The following is a 20607-nucleotide window of genomic DNA, read 5'->3' on the forward strand; positions in this document are numbered from 1 at the left end:
CGAAGTAAAAGTTTAAAAAACTAGACAGAAAAATGGACAAAGCTACATACCAGGATCATGGACTTTGTGGCAGACCGGATGGACTTTAGTTCGGTGTTTAAGTGCTTCTGATGGTGCTCCATATCCTTGGGGAGGCACACACTCTTGGCCAAGCTAAAGGCCAACTGGTGATCTTTTTCGGCGACAACCGAATCAGCATCAAGGATATCTCGGTCGTTGAAGCTAAGCTTTGGAGCCCAGCTGGTGATAGTTCGGTCGGCAGGCTGCAGTTGGGGGCTCGGTGGCAGAATCGGTGGAACAGCAGTCTCATCTTCTACCAAACTTGGTTCAGACTCGGTGGTTCGGGCGCGTTTGGTTCGGCGCGATGAAGATGGCTGTTGTGAGGGGAGGGCCACAACGGCAGGCTGCGTTTGGCTTGGTAACGGTACTTCGGGCCTGCTTGTCTCGGTCAGAAGCGCCCTTAGTCTGTTCTTCTTGGCCATTTCCTCTTTAGCAGTTAATGGAATTAATCTTATTTGTGGCAAGGTTGGGTCCGGCTTTGGGGCGTCTTCGAGAAGAAAATCAGTTACTCTGGCTTTACGGCGACCACTGTATCGGTAGGTCGGCTCGAATTTCAGCAATTTGGCCCAACTACGTTCAGGATATCGTAGTGCGGCTCGAAAAATTGTAAGGTTTGGATAGCTGTATAAGGAATGGAGGTGGGTGGAATCTGCGAAAGAAGAACTATTAGTTCGGTTGATAGACTAACAAACCGAAATAAAAAATGAAATATGTGCAAGAAAGAAGACCGAAGTTAAAATTACCGGGCTCTCTTTTTTCCAATTGATAGGTCGGCCAGGAATTTGGGCTTGAAAATCCTCAAAGTTCCCAGAGGCCCAGAAAAAATCATCGTCGTTTAAATCTTTGTCCGGTGTATATTTAATTATCTTCTCTCGGCGGCGACGTATTCTAAGATAATAAACCCACCCATCTTCTTTTGAGCCAATGGAATATTGGTGGAAGATTTCGGCCAGGCCAAGGTTTAGTCCGGCTTGTTGGTTCAGTGCGGCTATTCCCATAATGATGCGGTATGAATTAGTGGACAGTTGGGTAGGGCATAGTCTAGTCTGCCTAAGAAATTCACAGATCAATGGTTGGACTGGAAACCGTAGTCCGGTTTCTATAATGGATAAAAGGGTGAAGGGGACAAAGCCTTCGTTATCCTAGGGAATGACATCTCTTTCGGCTAATTTCAGGTGGACATCATCAGGTATGTTATAGTCCTTCCTGAATTCAGCTAGGCCGCCTGGAGTGTTTACTAGGTATCTATACTTACCCATCTATGGTATAAATTAAGAATAAATTAGTTCGGTCGGAAGATTGGGCTCAGTAGCTCGGTTGAGCGCACGAAGATGTGCCTGGACAACCTAAGTCTGCAAAGTAGAAAACAAAGGGGTTAAGCACTGATCATTGGACCGTGCTACAAAATAAAAGCAAGGTATAAGAGCCCTACTTCGGCCTCATGAACTGGTTCTACCTCGGTTCGTCAAAAGGTTTGGTAGCTCGGTTTGAGCAGGTTGCTCGTTAGACCGGTTCATCGTCTAGGGGCAGCTTTCTGAGTTCGGTCTAAAAGACTAAGAAAGCTGGTTTAGCCCCAAAGGCCTAAATTGGTTGAGGTATGAATAAAGTTACTTCGGTTGAGCCTCTAGGGGCAGCTTTCTGAGTTCGGTTTAGAAACTAAGAAAGCTGGCTTAGCCCCAAAAGCTTAGTTCGGTTGAAAACCGAGGTCCCTAGTTTAATATGTTCAAACCTCGGTGATCTTATTTCGGCTAAAGTGAATCAGGAGTTGGTGACTCGTTGAAACTTTTGTTATTTATTCAAGTTCTAGTTCGGTTATTGACTAAAGTGATCTACTTATATAGGACAAACAGTATCCTAGTTCGGTTGCTACATAATTTTGGATCTAAGACTAGTTTTCTACAGAAGTTCATACACGCATGGGTTCTGCTAATGTTTTTTCATAAAAGTACAGAAGCGAACCAGAAATGGACAAAATGTTTGCAAAAAACATACAAAACAAAATATACAGATGAACAGAGCAAGAAGGATAGGCTTGCTTACCAGATTGAAGAAGGTCTAGATGGAAGCGGCAACAGTAAAAGAGGCACACACGAAGTATACTTTACAGTTGCAAGAAAAATAAAGAACTCGAAGAGAAGGAAAGAAGTGAATGGCAAAAGTGAAGGGACCTAGCCTCAGGGATTGTTTTTGTTAGAAAACCCAAAATTTTGGCGGGACTGTTCAAAATTCGCGAAGTACGAAAGACGGCGTGACAGCCGTCCTCAGTCAATCAGAGCGTGCCACGTGTGAATAGAATGGGAAGCGTTACAGTCACTATGATTGAAGAGACGTTTCGGTCAGGCAAGCAGAGCCCGGAGTAAGATAAGTTCGGTCGAGAGGCTAAAGGAAATTTTAGTTCGGCTGGAAATACTTACAAAACTTCGGTTCGACTGGAAGACAGGTAATTCCAATCATGTTGTACAGATGGAATTAAGGGGCAATTGAGAGGGTAATTTTTGGTAAAAATTGGGCCGAGCTACAGAGATGGACTTTATGGCCCAAAGTACGAAGGATTGTGTAAAAAAGGCCGAAAAGTTACTCCGGCCCAGGAGAGATAAAGTTGCTCCGGTTCAAGAGTGATAAAGTTACTCCGGCCCAGAAGAGATGTTGAGTTACTTCGGTCCGTGCAACTTGGAGTTAGGCCGGTCTCAGAAATAGTCCGGTCATGATGTATTCTAGGTAGGTCGGTTGGAATGTTGCTATTCAGTAGATCAGTCCAAGCACACCATGGTTCGTGTATGAGAGAACCGAGATATGGCGCAGCAAGAGGAAGAACCGAACTACTGTTAGTACGGCCTACTCTGTGGCTCAATATAGCCAGGTTTATCTCGGTCGTATGGCAGTTCGGCCGTGGTGAAAACCATCCCACTTGGTTTAAGCAGTGGGGGGTGTAAAAGGAGAAGCATTATCCTTTAGGAGTATAAATCCTAGGAGGACTCTGCATGGAGAAATAAAAGTCCTACTAGGATTGTGCCACACGAAACCTATAAAAGCTCACAAGGATCACCTTGGAGGAGGTAACATAACACAGCATACAATTTTTCTTCCTGAACACATTGAGCTTTGTCTATTTGTCAAGTTTTCTGACTTAGGCATCGGAGAGGTTTCCGGCACACACCCGCCGGCTAGCTCACGTTTGTGTTTTCAGGTGACAAAGCGACGTCGTACGGAGGAGCGTGGACTTAGTCAACAGGATTATACGAGGAGAATTATTTCTTCCCCGTACAATTAATAACTTATATAAAAAAATTATAAAAAAAATTTCTTTCTGTTTTTTGTATATCTTTTTGTAAAAAATAAAAAAATATTTTTAATTTTTTTACATCATATTTTACTTAAAAAATCAAAAAATTACTTTAAAAAAAAGTCAAAGTTCAAGACTCTCTGGCCACGTGCACCTAACGGTGACCCATTATTACTTTTAATTCTGGCTAATAATAATATTCTTTTTCGTCTTAAAATATTATTATTTTATTTTATTTTTATTATTTTAAAATATTAATTCTTTTTATAAATTAACAATAATATAAATTTTTTATTTTATCTTTTTAAATTTATTAACAATACAAAAAATATAATTATAACAATTAATATTCCAAAAAAATATACTATCAAAGAATAATTTTAAAAATTAATATTTTTAAAGTGTAATAATTGTATTATAAAAAAATTAAATTCTTCAAAAGAAATTATTATTTTAAGACAAATAGAGTATATATAAATAAAAATAATTTTTTAAAATACAGAATGAATTTACAATTTGATAATGAAATTTTAAATATTTTAATAATATTTTTTTATTAAATATCTCAACTAAATATAAAATTTAAATGAAACTTATATAATATTTAATTTTATACCTAAATAAGATATTTAATAAAAATATTAATAAAATATTTAAAATTCATAACATTTTCTTTTTGGCATATATCCTCCAAATGATAAATGACAAATTCCAAAGGCGGCCAACCAGTTCAGGCTGGGACACGCGCACCTGCTCTACCGTTCTTTTTCTTTGATTTTAGTCCAAGTTCAAGACTGCGGCCACGTGAACCGAACGGTGACCCATTATTACTTAGAATTCTGGCTGTTAATAATTAGGAGTGATAGAGACCCCTTCCAATCACCACCCTATTATCTCCACATACATGTGACAAGTAGTGATTGGAGGACAAGAGAAACAAAAAAAAAAAAAAGAAAGAAAATTCAACCAGTAAAAGAGAGAAAGGGTCAAAGGGGGTGAATAAAAAAGGGACTCTTAGATATTTTTGATTAATAATACTCTTTTTGTTTTAAAATATTAATTTTTTATTTTATTTATTATTTTAAAATATTAATTTTTTTAAAAAAAATTAAAAACTAAAATAATATAAAATTTTTATTTTATCCTTTTAAATTCATTAACAACATAAAAAATATAATTATAATAATTAATATTCTAAAAAAAATATACTATTAAAGGGTAATTTTAAAAAATTAATATTTTTAAAATGTAATAATTGTATTATAAAAAAAATTAAATTTCTCAAAACAAAAACTATTATTTTAAGATGGATAAAGTATATATAATTAAAAACAATTTTTTTAAAATACAGAATGAATTTGCAATTTGAGAATTTTCATTTACTCATCAATTTTCGCTAGGTAATTTATATTATTTAAAAACTATTAATTTTCCCCCTCAAATGATCCAATTTACGAGGAAAAAATAATAGCTGACTGGTGATTTAAAAAGTTGGTTAAAAAATTTTTTTAATCTTTTTATATGTAAAAAATATGAGAAGTAATTTGATCCAAAATAAATTAAAAGATAAAAATTAAAGTTGCGTTTGGTAGAATTTTAGAATTGTGATTTAAGAATAGAGTTATATTTTGAGTTTGTGAGTTTTGAAATTATGATTTGAGTGTGAAAAATTTATTTGGTTATGAGTTTTGAAAAAAGTTTGAATTAAGTAATGTGACATATGATATTTGATTCAGAAATTTACAACTCATAACCAAATACATAATTTAAAATTCAATTCAAAATTCGTAAAAAAATTTCCAAAATTAAAATATAAAAATAACAAGTAAAAAAAAAATCAAACACTGTTCCGGTCAATCGATCGGACGACCGGCTGAAAGTTTGAAAAAACGTCCGAGAGATGATTGAGTAAATGTGTTTTGAGAAGTGAGTATAAAATCAGTAACCAAACAACACTCAAATCAAAAGATAAAATTAACCGTCAAAAACTCCACTAAGGAATGTTTTGAGAAGTTAATAAAAAATTAATTTTTTAACTTTTTTAATCTATTTTATTTTTTTATAAATAAAAAATATAAAAAATAATGTGATTCAAAATAAGTAAAAAAAATCAAAAATTAGCATTTTTCGCTTTTCGCAAAAGAACCCTAAGAGCCTAATTTTTACTGGTTTCCTAAATTGCCGCTACGTTATTGGGCGGCTAAGGTTTGATGACATAATCCGGAAGCAAGGAGCCTCACAGGCTTTCGAAGCAACGGGTAATGTTAGAAATTTTAAATATTCTACTAAAAATTTTATTAAATGTTTTATATAAGTGTAAAACTCATGTGAATTTTATATGGGTCCTATATTCATATGAAATATTTAATAAAATTTTTAATAAAATTTTTGATGCGTCTAAGCATTTTTGGGAAGCAGCAGCCACCAAACCCCATATGAAACACCTTGGAAATTGGAATCCAAACACTCCTCGTCCTACTTTTCCATTGGACACAGATTCCCAACCTCGTCCGCCTTTCCTTCCCTACCTCTATATATAATGGGTCAGGCCTCACTTTTAAAATCAACCCTCCACACTCACACAAAAATCTCACCACCTTACCTGACCTCCCTTAAGAAATCTCTGCTCCTCTTTCTCTCTCTCTCTCTCTCTCTCTCTCTCTCTATATATATATTGCTGTGGATCGATCTAAAAGCACAAAGGGGGAGGAGGGATTATAATAAAATTTTTGTAAAAAGGATATGAATTCGATATTCAGTTCGTTCGATGCGGTTTGCGCTGAATTCATGGGGCAGACTGTGAAGGCTTCCTTACCAATAATACCATTTAGTAGCAACAACAATAACAACAAGGCCATATTTCAATCTCACCACAAATTAATTAGTACTACTAAAAATAGCAATAACAACATCAAAGAAGGCAAATCATCGTCTCCGCCGCCCCCTCCACCAGTATCGCCATCGACATCCAGTCAGCGAAAGGCGGCAGCACGCTTTGCGCCGGAATTAGACGGCCTGCACTGCTTCGAGACACTCGTCCCTTTTTCTTTTTGAGGAAACAACCAGAACAAGAAGGAAAAGTTGTGTCACTCCGAGAGCTTGTTAAGTTTCGATTAAGAATTTCGAGTTTTTTTTTTTTTTTTTTTTTCGGCTGCTTGTAAAATTACAGATTTTTTTAATTTTTTTATAATTATTTGCACATATGTCTGATGTTTTTGATGATTTTCATGTATATTGTCCATTAATTTAGGCACTACTTGGAAGGAACTAATATAGTTTAAAGTTATTACAATTTATTATATAGCTGTTTTTTTAATTTTTAAAATAGTCATTTTTTCTGTTTAAAAAAAAAATCAATTTCTAAATCAGTCGTTAATTGAGTTGGACGACACTGCTGTGTAGTCTCATCCAAAGTAGCCGAGGATAATTGCTAAATCATTCATTCATTGGCTTGGCTCTCATGTCAAGCATCTTCCTCAACTAATCTGAAAACCGAATTTTCTGATGGATCCGAAACCAAAACCCGCCAAATGTTTGTGTTTGTGTCGGTGTGTGTTTGTTTGTTTATATATATATATATATACATATATTTATTCATAAATCTCTCTTAAGGTTTTTTTTTTTTTAAGAAATTATTTTTTTATATTTTAATTAGGAGTGGGAATTTCACATGTCCATTAACACAACTCAAATTGTACATATGATCAGAAGGTTAGAGTTAATAACTTTTTAACTTAAATTCAAATATGACACGACTTGAACATACAAATATTATATAAGTCTTGTTTGGATTGAATACGCGAAATCCGAAATAGACACGTTTTTGTTACGGTTCAACTTGTGTCTAGTCCAAAATCGGATTGGATGGTGCTGTTGGGCCCGTGGGGCCCATCACGGGTCTCGTTTTGATAATCTGAACCGTTCAATATGTAGAACTTGTTCAGTACTATCTGCCTGTAAAAAATAGCGTTGATCGGATATCAATAGTTATGTGATCAAAATAGTTTTTTGTCAACTCTTAATTTGTTCACCGTCTATTTTTTTATACAAAACTGATTTGACTACATAGCTATCGATATCTGATCAACGTGATTTTTTACAAACATATAGTACTCGACGAATTTTACATATTAAACGGTTCGGATTATAAAAACGAGACCCATGATGGGCCCGTGGGGGCCCAACAACACCGTCCAGTTCGATCTCAGACTAGACACAAGTTGAACCCTTTTTGTTAATTCTACAGTGGATGTGTGTATATGTAAATAAATGTATAAATAAAATAAATAACAAAATAAAATAATCCATAAGATAATTATATAAATTAAATTCTGAATTAATTACTTAAGTCGAGACTTGTGTTGGACACAATCTCTTTAAAGTAGATTTCGCCTTAACTTAGGTGCTTCGAGATTTAACGGAATCTACTTTCCAGGATGCAACGACTAACACTTGATTTGCAGGACTACAAACTTAAGTCTGGCGAACCAAAACTATGTTGTGACTCTATCTTTTTCTTCCTAAAAATAAATGCAGAACAGATGTAGAAAACAAGAAGATGGAAAGAGAATAAGAAAGACGAAATGCTTAGGAAAAAATTCGATTCTTGAATTGCTGGAATAGAAGGCTTTATATAGAAGAGCATGTGGCTTTTCTGAACAGGTTTCAACAGATAGAAACCTATTCAGACAGATTCAACAGGTAGAAAACCTATTTGGTTGGATTCAACAGGTAGAAAACCTATTTGGACAGAAACAGATCTGTTCGGTTTGAATTTCAATCTGTTCGGGTGGAGTTGAAACCTGTTGGGTGAAGAAAAAAATCTGGACCATTTTATTTTGAATTTTGAAATCAAAATTAAAAAATAAATAAATAAAATTCAAATGTTTTTAGCTCAAAAAGATAAGTATTGGATAAGACAAGCCCAACCCAATCTCACATCTCGCAACACGTACCTGCGCCCACGCCCAGCCCAGCCCGCCCGACAGACCAGACGGACGGACGGACGGCGGGGGCGCGCGCGTCGTTTTTGTTTTGGGTTTAATAGGTGTAGCTTACTTTAACCATAACCTCATCCTTCTACAAACTTGGGTACCCCGCGGGGTCCATCCAAAATATCTCAAGCTAAAGTTTATATATCCATACAAATCCTTAAGCCTTTCCAATGTGGGACAAGCACATTTAACAAATGTGTAGGAAACCCACCTAAAGCCATTTTTCACGAACCTAAAATGCGCGTTGAATTCTCATTCATACGGAAATGATTTTGAGCAACCAAATACTCGATGTTATTCACTGCACGGCATCAAATATGAGCCTAATTAGTAATGTTAAAAATAACACTTAGGTCCTACCTTAATTAATGCTCAATGTTAGCAAAATATAAGGTTTATACAAAGCTGTACAAAACCATTTTCCAACAATCCCCCACATGAATAGAATTCACGATAACGGGCATGCAACAAAATCAAACAAAGAAATAATACATTAAGAAGATACACCACATCGAGATAGGTGGCTTTTAGCTTTGAACCTTGTCTAGTGAAAGCCTATCGGACTTACTAGCTAACCAGTAGATGCGATGCCTTGAATTGTTCAGCTATTTGTGTAAGCCAAGACAATAGAATACACATAGTGTATCTGCAGACACAATTTGGTTCTCACGGTTGTGCTCATTTTGGCCCTGAACAACACCTGGTAATTCATGAGTGCTCTAGAGAATTTAACCTTATCAATTCTCATAGAACCGACCCAATTCACACTCATATAGGTGACTTCTTATTAAGAGTATCTTGCCATGCCCCACTTGGATGTCCAAGCTATAAGAATCATAAAAGCAAAAGCTTATCCTACTAACGCTGCAAGTATCACTTTTCTTATCATAGAAATGGGTAAGAGAAAAACCTCCTTAGTGATACGTGAAGTCATCCATAATTTGGTTGTTCTTTTAAATATAGATCTTGGGATCTCCAGTCAACTAGGTTGGGTTACCATTATGACAACTTTTAAGTGCTAGGCTTTAATCTCATTCCCCTCGATAAATGGTACACTTGCTCTCTGACTAGCTCTTTAGTCAATGGGTCTGCAATATTCTCCCTTGACTTTACATATTTTATGAAAATTATTCATGTGAGAGCAAATGCAGAACGGTATTATGTCTTCGACGAATGTGTCGAGACTTACTGATATACATATGATTTTGTACCCGTCCTACTGTTGCTTCACTGTCATAGTGAATGCATATAGCTGGCACATGTTTTGGCCACATTGGAATGTCTTATAAGAAATTACGAAGTCATTCTGTTTCTTCTCCTATTTTGTCTAATGCGAAAAATTCAGATTCCATTGTCGACCTTGCTATGCATGTCTGCTTAGAGGATTTCCAAGAGACTGCAGCACCTCCCAAGGTAAAGTAGTATCCACTAGTGGATTTTGAGTCTTTAGTATCTGATATTCAATTTGTATCGTTGTACCCCTCGAGTACTGCTAGATATTTGGTATAATGTAAGCCATAATTCTGGGTATGTCGTAGATACCTAAGTACCCTAATTATTGCTTTCCAATGATTAGATTCTGGATCACTTGTGTACCTACTCAATTTGCTTACAACATAGGCTATATCTAGCCTAATGCAATTCATTTAGTACATTAAGCTTCCTATTATCCGAGAGTACTATAATTGTGATATGCATGCACCTGTATTTTTTGAGAAATGAAGACTAATGTCAACAAGTGTTTTAATAGGACAGTTGTCATGCTTTCTATATTTCTCCATCTCAACATAGTGAGACTGAGATAAAGCATATCCTTCAGTTTTTCTAGTAATTTTTATTCCCAGAATTACATTTGCTACTCCTGTCACGACCCAAACCCGGCCCCATGGGTTTAGTATCGTAACCGGCCAACAATCCTTGGATTACCAAAAGCCTCTTGACAGATTAACATAAAGTTGGGCTGTGGAAGCAAATATACAAAATATATATAGTCCATTGAGCCGTGAAGACATACATGATACGTATCATTTATAACTTTTATTAACTTATGAGTGATGTTGAGAAATATAACCTTTACATATCACTCATAGTGGTGTACTAACAGAAATCTTGTCCAAAAACTTAACAACAAACAAAGTCTAACATGATTACACAAAAACAGCCACAAATCTTGACTTCATTCGGAACCTCCTCGGGAGGCACAAAGGTTGGCTGACAAAAACTTAAACATAGGCCGTCAACTCTAGGCCTGGTCACGTGCATGCTCACCTACATACAAAATATAAATAGTGAGCTACAGCCCAGTGAATAATAACAGAGTAAAGACTTTAATGAATGACGCTCATAACATATTTCAAGTCTCATAGTAAATCAGAATCATAATCAGATAACGGAACAGAATCATAATCTTGTCCATAATCAAATCATGTGTGGTGCATCCATTAGCATAGCATGTCTCTTTGGTCAAGCATATCAAGTTCCATGAAGGAACCTTCGGTACCGGGTAACATATCTCATACACTGGCCACGGTATTGTTTCCTCTGGGCTAGAGCCTGTGCCACGGTATTATTTTCCCTGGGCGAGGGCCTAGACCACGGTATTGTTTTCCCCGGGTGAGGGCTTGGGCCACAGTATTATCCCCCAGGCTAGGGCCTCATGACCATAAGCCACAGTATTATGTCCCTTGGGCGAGGGCCTCTGCTAAGGATACCATAATTACATTTCAAGAAAGTCGGACAATCATTCATTCATACAAAACGTAGCATTTCAGAAATCGATCATTTCATATCATCAGAAAATAATTAAAGTTAACATAACTTTACAGAGTTTTTACTCATAGATAATTGGTAGCTCCAAATAGATGGCAAAGTGGGCAATTCACTTATCTTGAGACGCGTGACCTACATAACATGGCAGATTCATACATTGAAACACACGCTCGATTGTACATAACTTATTTCGTTGTTCTTAGTATGTTTCTAGCCTTTAACCTCATTATGGAGTTTTAATCATGGCCTAGGAATGCCTATGATGGAATGAAGCGCAAAAATGCACTTGAAGACATTTTTCAAACCTTGCTGAAAATAGGGTCCACGCTTGAGCGTGGATTCCCTCGTTCAAGCGGACATGTAAAATGTGAAGGTTCGCTCGAGCAGACTGTAAACTTTGACAAAAGTACTGGTTGCTTGATTTTCACACTCGACGGACGCTCGATTCACGCTCGAGCGTAAGACTCAGACCCTCGCTCAAGCGTGACTTCTGTCGCTCGAGCGTGCTGCAAAACATATGAACTTCTGGATACATGCATTTCACGCTCGAGCGAGGTTCAGGTCGCTCGAGCGGAAGTGCACGCACTCAGAGTGCTCACTCGAGCGTGAATGCAAAATCTGGAATTTCTAGATTTAATCTCCAAGCTTCAAACTCAAACCAAACACTTCAAAACTCATCCTTTTGGGCCAAAATTTTGGAAAACACTTAAAAACTCATAAAACACACATGTTTAAAGGATCATTTCAAGAAATCATGGCCCAAAAGCATGTCAATTGTACACAATTTCAACTTAAACTTTAGGAATGATTCAAAAACATAACATGCATGAATTTTCTTGATCTTAAGCTTCTCAAAACATGATCAAAAGCCATAATCAACTCAAAAACATGTTGAATTCTTAGAGTACAAGTATAATATGAACATGCATGCGAGAATTCTCATGAAAACAACTTCAAACTCCATGATACGGACATACATGCATGGATTGACTTAGCTTCCTTAAATTCTTGCTCAATTCTCCCATGAATTCACCTATTTCATTTGAAGTCTTGTGGAGTCTAACTCGATTACACAATTAAGAGTTTGATTCCTTACCTAGAGACTTGAATTCTCTTCAAATGCCAACAATTCCTAGTAAATCCCCCTTTCTCCCTTGTTGAACTCACCCTCACTCTTAGTCTCTCTCTCCCTTCCTCACATTTGTAGCTCCCCAAAAGAGTGAATTGAGGGAATGTATGAGTGCATATAGAAGTCCACTAATGCCTTAATGTGGCTTGGGTAATAGTGCAATTAATTAAGGTTAAATAAGTGGGCATTAACTTAATCTAATTTCATCGTTTCAAATCGAATTTTAATTAAACCTACCATAAGGTTCTAAAAATTCTAAATAACACATAAATCGAGTCAATTTCTGAATCGGATGCCGATAGGGCCTTCAATTCGCAAATCGAAAACAAAACATGAATAGATTATTCTACATCAAATAGATATAAACACAAAATGATGTAATGCACATGTAATTGACTCAGGATTTTTTTTCTTAATTATTTATTTAGCATACTTAATGTGAATTAGCGTTAATCATGGGTCGGGGTTGTTACAGTCTTCCCCCCTTAAAGAGTTTGGTCCTCCAAACTGGAATTACCTTTATTTTGGAGGAACACCGGATCTGAAGGGAACAACTTAGGATATCTTTTCATTATGTCTTCTTCCGTTTCCCAAGTTGCATAAGTTCTCCCATGATTCTACCACTCAACCTTCACTAATGGGATTTCTTTGTTCCTTAGTCTTTTGATTCGTTGGTTGACAATTTGAATTGGCTGCTCTTCGTATGTATAATCATCTTTCAAAAGCACGTGAGTTGGCTCAACCACATGTAGCGGATCTCTCAAATACTCCTGAAGCATAGAGACATGAAAAACGTTGTGCATATGCTCCATTACTGGAGGTAAGGCCTCTCGATATGTTACCGGATTGATTTTCTCTAGAACTTCATATGGCCTAACATATCTCAGTGCTAGTTTGCCTTTAACACCAAATTGCGTTTATCCTTTCATCGAAGTCACTTTTATGAACACGTGATCTCCAACTTCATATTCTCTGTCCCTTCTTCGAACATCAGCATAGCTCTTTTGGCGGCTTTGTGCATTTTTCAACCTTTGCTGAATCAATTTCGTATTTTCAGTGGTTTTTTGCACAAGTTCCGGTCCCAACAATGGTCTATCGCCTACTTCGCCCCAACATATCGGAGATCGGCGTTTTCTTCCATACAAAGCTTCATAAGGAGCCATCACAATGCTTGAATGGTAGCTGTTGTTATACACAAACTCAGCTAATGGCAAGTATGTTTCCCAACTTCCTTGGAAATCTAACACACACATTCTGAACATATCTTTCAAGGTTGATTGGTTCGTTCAGTTTGACCATCTGTCTGTGGGTGATAGGCGCTACTCAACCTCAGTTCTGTTGCCAGAGGCTGTTGCAAACTCTCACGTTTGAGGAACCGAATCAAAGTTTTGGCCTTTCAGAAGGTCTGAAAAAGGCCCAATATCAAATTCAAGTCTACCAAGTACTTCTGGCCTTCTAGTTTAAAGAACAGGCCTTAAGGTGTAGCAAGCCTCTCACGCAAGACTTTTGGGCATTTCAGAATGTCTACCTAATGGTAGTTTCAAGTCTAACTAACATTTCGGGCCTTCTAACACACTGAACAAGCTTCCTTTATATAATGCCAAAAGTTTTATACATGGGAACTAACTATCCACTTCAACATTCTCTTGGAAGAAACTCACACAAGTTTGGTAGAAAAAAAATAGATCAGAATAAAAGAATTCAGATGCTGGTTCATGATTGCTTGAGTTTTGTTCAGGAGGTCTAAGATCTTGGTGTATACTTGAGAGGCATTCAAGATCTAGAAGGTCTTCATGAAGCCTTGTTGGATTTGCAGAATGTAGTTTAGAAGATCTTGATGAAGGCATATCAAGTCTGCAAGAACGAACTGAGAAGATTTGATAAGGATCCAGAAGATCTCAAAAGATTTGTCAAGTCTCCAGAAGGTATCTAGCAAGCTTGATACATCTGCAATAGTTAATCCAGAAGGGCAACTAAGAATGCAAGAGCACTTTTTTGAGTTTCACATCTGAAGGTCCGCCTATTAGAACGATTCTAGAAGTGGCAATCAAATCAAGCCTCATCATTTGCTTAAAAATAAGGCTTGAGGGGGGCAGTGTTTATACTCAAAATGACCCACCAATGGAAGCATGCCACGTGTGCCTTTAGTGACTCAAAGCTTGTAGTTTTATTATTCCAAAATGGTGACATACATCAATGGATATATATATATATATATATATATATCAAATTCCTAGGAAAGAGTATCATGTGCATCCACGGATATATATATCAGGTGGCAATTATCTAGAAGGTCCAGTAGCCACTTCTTATTAAATCCAACGATTAGAATTCAAATGAGCCTAACAACTCCTATAATGAAGGCTTCACTTTAACCAAGAGAGAATACTTGTCATCCATCTAAGACCCCCACCTACCATTCAATGGTTGAGATTGGAAGGAGGTTATAGCAGTCCCTAGTCTTAGGGAATAATCAACTACTTGTTGGGAATAAATAGGAAAATGGAACAAATGTTAGCTGAGAAGGAAGTATAGCATGCCACTTTCAAAAGATCGTGAAGATACTTCAGGAGGTGGTTGTTGATTTCCAAGTGGCCAGTTACGATTTTCAAGAAGACTGAGCTACTATAAATACCTCATTTGAGAATGGAGCAAATCTTAATCAATCAAACCATTCAAATCAACATATTAAATAGCATCAATGCTATTTAGCTCTAGTTCATCTTAGGAGTAGTTTTGAAAGGTATATTGTCATAGATTTAGTCATAGTTCTTGAAATCAGTGTCAAATTAGTTATTTTTGGCCTTCATTGATGTTATTTGGAGATTTAAATTGTGTTTTAATTCCATTTGTAACTCAATTTCATATTTTCAAACTTGTACTATTTGTAACTCAATTCTATATTTTGAATTTTTAAAGTTTAATATATAAAAAGTATAAAATAATTCAAAATAATGCATACCAAGTTGTTAAGGATTCAAAAAATATTTATAAGAGTAAAATTGTTTATAAAATATTTGAAATATGAGAATTATGATTAGGTGTATCAAATGTCTAAATAATAAAATTTATTGAAATACAATAATATGTTATGAACTAAATAAAATACAAATATATATATATATATATATTTTAAAATTCTAACTTAAACTTGCTTGGTTCCATGTTTCTAAAAACACTTTCTAGAAAATTTTAATTTTTTATTTTTCGTATTTTTTTGTTTTTACTGAATATTTTAAATATTTTAAGCAATTTTTTTTATTTTTTAGCCACACCTAACATAAATACACCTAAAAAGTAAAAAAAATTGTAAAAAAAATATTTTAGAAATTCACTAAATACGAAAAATATAAAAAATACAATAATTCAATATATTTTTTTTAATATTTTTATGTATTTATTAATTTTTTTAAATATTTTTTCACAAATTTTTTACTTTTTAGATATATCTAAGTATGGTATATCTAAAAAAGTAAAAAAAAATTAAAATTTTAAAAATATTCACTAAAACACAAAAATCAAAAAAATTAATTTTTAAAAAACTAAAATCAAAAAACCCAAACCAAAAATTTCCCACGATTTATCATCTTTTATTTCAATAAATTAGGCTTTTATTTTAAATAATGATCATCAATTCTATCACAAATTGTGGATTCTAGCAGGTCCCGATGTAGTGCTAGTTGCAGCAGCCGATGTGCAGAAGTATTTGGCATAGAGTAATTTTAAAAATTTTAAATATTTTAGTAATATTTTTTTATTAAATATCTCGTTGAAATATAAAATTTAAATGAGACTTATATAATATAAGTCCTCCACTTATATAAAATATTTAATAAAAAAATTAATTAAATATTTAAAATTCTTAACATTTTCTCTTGGCATATATCCTCCAAATGACAAATGACAAATGACAAATTCCAAAGGCGGCCAACCAGTTCAGGCTGGGATACGCACACCTGCTCTACCGTTCCTTTTCTTGATTTAAGGGTTGTTTAGAGTGTCTTAAATAAGTGTATTTTTTTATTTTTTTAGATTAAAAAATTGAGAAAAAAATATAGATGTTTGGATTAATTTTTTGACTTTTTATGAAAAAATGTGTATTAAAAAATTATATAAAGAAGTGTGTAGGAGAAGATGGGATAAAGGCATGGTACGGATGGGCAGTGGACTGGCTGGGTGAGTATATGAGGAATTATTGTCTCCTTCTCAGGTTTTGATTGGATGGTATTGTTTGGCCCGTGGGGGCACATCACGAGTCCCGTTTTTCTAATCAGGACCGTTGAATATGTAGAAATCGTCGATTACTATATGCTTGTTAAAAATCACATTTATTGGATATCGATAACTATCTGATCGTGTTAGTTTTTCTTGTTAACTGTTAACTATAATACTATCTATTTTTATACAAAACTGATTTGATCATATAGTTAGCAATATCCGATAGAATTGATTTTTTACAGGAATATAATACTAGATGATTTGTACATATTTAACGGTTCAAATTATCAAAACGGGACCCATAATAAGCCCCCAACTTTACCATCTAATTTACTCCTTCCGTCCCAAAATATTAGTCCCTTATTCCATTTTTCATTGTCCCAAAATATTAGTCCCTCTTCAAAAATCAAGTACAAAAATAATATAAATTTCTTATTTTGCCCTTCTTTTAAATTAATAAACAATATAAAAAGTACAATTATGACATTGATATTCTCAAAAAATGTACTATCAAAAGGGTAATTTTGGAAAATTAACTTTTTTTTAAATGCAATAATTGTACTACCAAAAAAAATTAAATTCCCTAAAAAGGACCATTATTTTGGGACGGAGGGAGTAATTAATATTCTACTATAATTTTTTTTCCTTCTCTGTCAGCTACTGACAGCATGACGGCAGTAATCATTTCGGCCAACTTTTTAATTTGCCCCGTTTTTTATTTATTTGATTTTTAATATTTTTTTTAATAAATAGTAGTAACTTTTTAATTTTGTAAATAATTTTATGACTTTATAAATTATTAAAAGGATGTCAAACTTGATCTTATCAAGACTGCGGCCACGTGAACCGAACGGTGACCCATTATTACTTTTAATTCTGGCTATTAATAATACTCTTTTTATCTTAAAATATTAATTTTTTAATTTTATTTTTATGATTTTCAAATATTAATTTTTTTTAAAATAAAAAATTAAAAAAATATAAATTTTCTATTTTATCCTTTTAAATTTATTAACAATAAAAAAAATACAATTATAGCAATTAATATTCTGAAAAAAAATATTCTATCAAAAGGTAATTTTAAAAAATTAATATTTTTTAGTGTAATAATCGTATTACAAAAAAAATTAAATTTTCCCCAAAAAAAAATTATTATTTTGAGATGGATAAAGTATATTTAACTAAAAACAATTTTTTAAAATACAGAATGAATTTGCAATTTGAGAATTTTCATTTACCCATCAATTTAGATAATTTATATTATTTAAAGACTATTTTTTCCCCATCAGATGATCCAATTTAACAGTAGAAAATAATAGTTGACTAGTGATTTAAAAAGGGACACTTTGGGAAGAAGTTAAAAAAATCAATTTTTTAGTTTTTTAGTTTTTTTTTAATCAAAGAAGTCAACTTTTTTGTTAAAAAAGTTATCAAAAAATCAAAAAGTCAACTTTTTATCAACTTCTTACCAACTTCTTAAAATATTACAAAGTTGGTTAAAGTTATTTTTTTTGTGACTATTTTATCTTTTTATATGTAAAAAATATGAGAAGTTTAAAATAAATTAAAAGATAAAAACTAAGGTTGCGTTCGGTAGAGTTTTAGAATTATAATTTAAGAATAAAGTTATATTTTGAGTTTGTGAGTTTTGAAATTATGATTTGAGTGTGAAAAATTTGTTTGGTTTTGAATTTTGAAAAAAGTTTGAATTGAGTAATGTAACATATGATATTTGATTCAAAAATTTACAACTTATAACCAAACTCATAATTCAAAATTTATAAAAACAATTAAAAAAATTTCAAAATATTTTTTATTTAAAAAAAAAAAACCAAACACTTTTTTAATCAATCGACCAAACGACCGATTGAATGTCCGAGAAGATGGCCAAAAAATGACCGAATCAACATGTTTTAAAAAATAAATATAGCATCAATTTTTTCAAATGTTAATCAAATAACACACTAAAATCAAAAAATAAAATTAAACTTTAAAAACTCTATCAAAAAGCCTAATTTTTACTGTGTGTGGGTAAAAATCTGACCACACTGCCCGTTTAGTGATCAGCAGCAAAGCACCGGCAGAATAGATGGCTTTAGCAACCTGTAACAGAAAGAAAAAGCTCCGGCGGTGGTTTTTCCACCCGGGGGCACTCCGACGATCAAGTCAGTATGTTTCTCAAGGATAATCAAGTACTAAACTGAATACTCAAAGTATGAATTGCATACCTTAGACCCACGGGGGTGCCTCTCTTTTATAATATACTCAATCCAAGTCCAACTAGAAGTATGACTTCTATGAACCCCAATCTTAGTGCTTACTCTGGACTCTTTAGGAGATAGAGATAAACTCCCTAAGAGCTTCATTCTTATCTTGGTTAAGTCCCCTTTTTGCTTTAGGACTCTTGCCCCTTATCTCGGATTCCGATATCTTAGGAGATAACCTCGACATCTCCGAGATTACCTCGGCATAACTACCAGGACACGTGGCACCTCGGCTGACACGTCGGCGTCACCATGCCACGTGTTGGTATTCAGAAAATATGTCCCCACAACTGCCCCCTAGGTTCTATTACCTCGGTATTCTGAGGTGATGGAACCTATATCGATTTTTCAACATTTCTTTTCTGAGTTATCGGTCAAAAATTATTTAGCCGAGATAATCCACCTTTAGCCGACGTGTTCTATTCGGAGAACAAGGCTTCGGTCGTACTCTTCCACGCGCATGAGCTGTCACGCACATCTAACTGTTTCTTTTACGTGTTTCGTCTTCATTGGTGCGTGTTAGTGACGCGTCTGAAGCTGTCTATTCGTTCGTCTGCGCCGTCTGACGCGTGCGTTACCCTAGGCGTAATGATTGCCCTAATTTTGCCGCCGTTTCACATTTTTGACAAAACTTCTTTTGCCTCTATCTTTTCCTCACTTTTTCATTCCATCTTCTTGCTCTTTCTCTCTCTGAAAGTCCGTTCTTCTTCGAATCTGCCATCGCTTCAATCCCTCTTCTGGAACTGCTCTTAATCCCTCATTCTTGCAAAGCCTTCTTTGCTGTTGCAACCGGTCTCTGGGTTTGGCGAGCATTGCCTCGGCTTCATTTGTCCTGGTAAGACCCTTTCCTTCAATTTCTTCCATTCTCTTTATGTGCTCTTGTCTGTCTGTTGCCATTACTGATTTTGTTCGAGGTCTTGGATTTGTGGCTATACCTTGAATTTTTATGCTTTTTCATCATTCTCTTTGCCGTTGTTCTTGATTTTTTTCTGTATCTCTATTGTTTCTGAGAACTATACCTCTGTTCTTGAATCTGAAACTTCGTCTTTGTTTTCTCTTTTTTGTATCTGCCCCAGATCTGTGCCCTCGATCTTTATCTTCATAGTTTGTAGATTTGGGATTTGTCTGTAGAACCCTTAATCTTTAGGGAAACCTGAAAAACGCCCATCTTCTGAAACATATTCCTCTTAGTTTAGGCCGACATAATGGGTATGTGGAGGCATAGGGTAAATACCCCAACAAGTCTTGAATACTTTAGGCAAGAATTCTCTATTCCAGCCGACGTGCATCTTAAGCTGGCTGGGGATGATGACACTATCGTGCCCACAGACCATACAATGCCTTTTCCAGTAGTTGCTTTTATCGAATGTGGACTTCGGCTTCCACAATCCCCTTTTTCGTCAGGTTCTCCATTTCTATAAGCTAAACCCCATGCAACTTACTATCAATTCCTATAGGGTGATTAATGGTATTATAGACTTAGCTAGGCAAGAAAACCTTAGAATCACCCTAGCCGACCTTCAATATTGTTATACCATGTGTCCTCTTGATCTGAAGGATAGGGGTTTTGTCTATTATCTTAAGCCGAGATCCACTCAATACAAAATTATAGCCGACCTCCCAGACTCCAACAAGGGGGCTGGAGATGATTTTCTCATTGCTTCTGGAAATTGGGAATTTGGCCCAGATGAAGATGTCCACCTCTACCCTCTTCCTCGAACACTTACAGAGGGCAAGAGTAAGAGCCCTGAGTCAACACTTAGTTTTTTTTTTTTTTTTTTTTTTTTATTTCAGACTTTAATACTTTTTGTTTCTGATGTCTGTTTCGTTGCAGATCTTCATCAACCACCGAAAAATTTTCGTCAATCCTTCTTCCCAGGACCAGATTTG

This window comes from Camellia sinensis, chromosome 4 (genome assembly GCF_055761805.1).
Source record: "Camellia sinensis isolate YWXY chromosome 4, ASM5576180v1, whole genome shotgun sequence".
Lineage (NCBI taxonomy): Eukaryota > Viridiplantae > Streptophyta > Magnoliopsida > Ericales > Theaceae > Camellia > Camellia sinensis.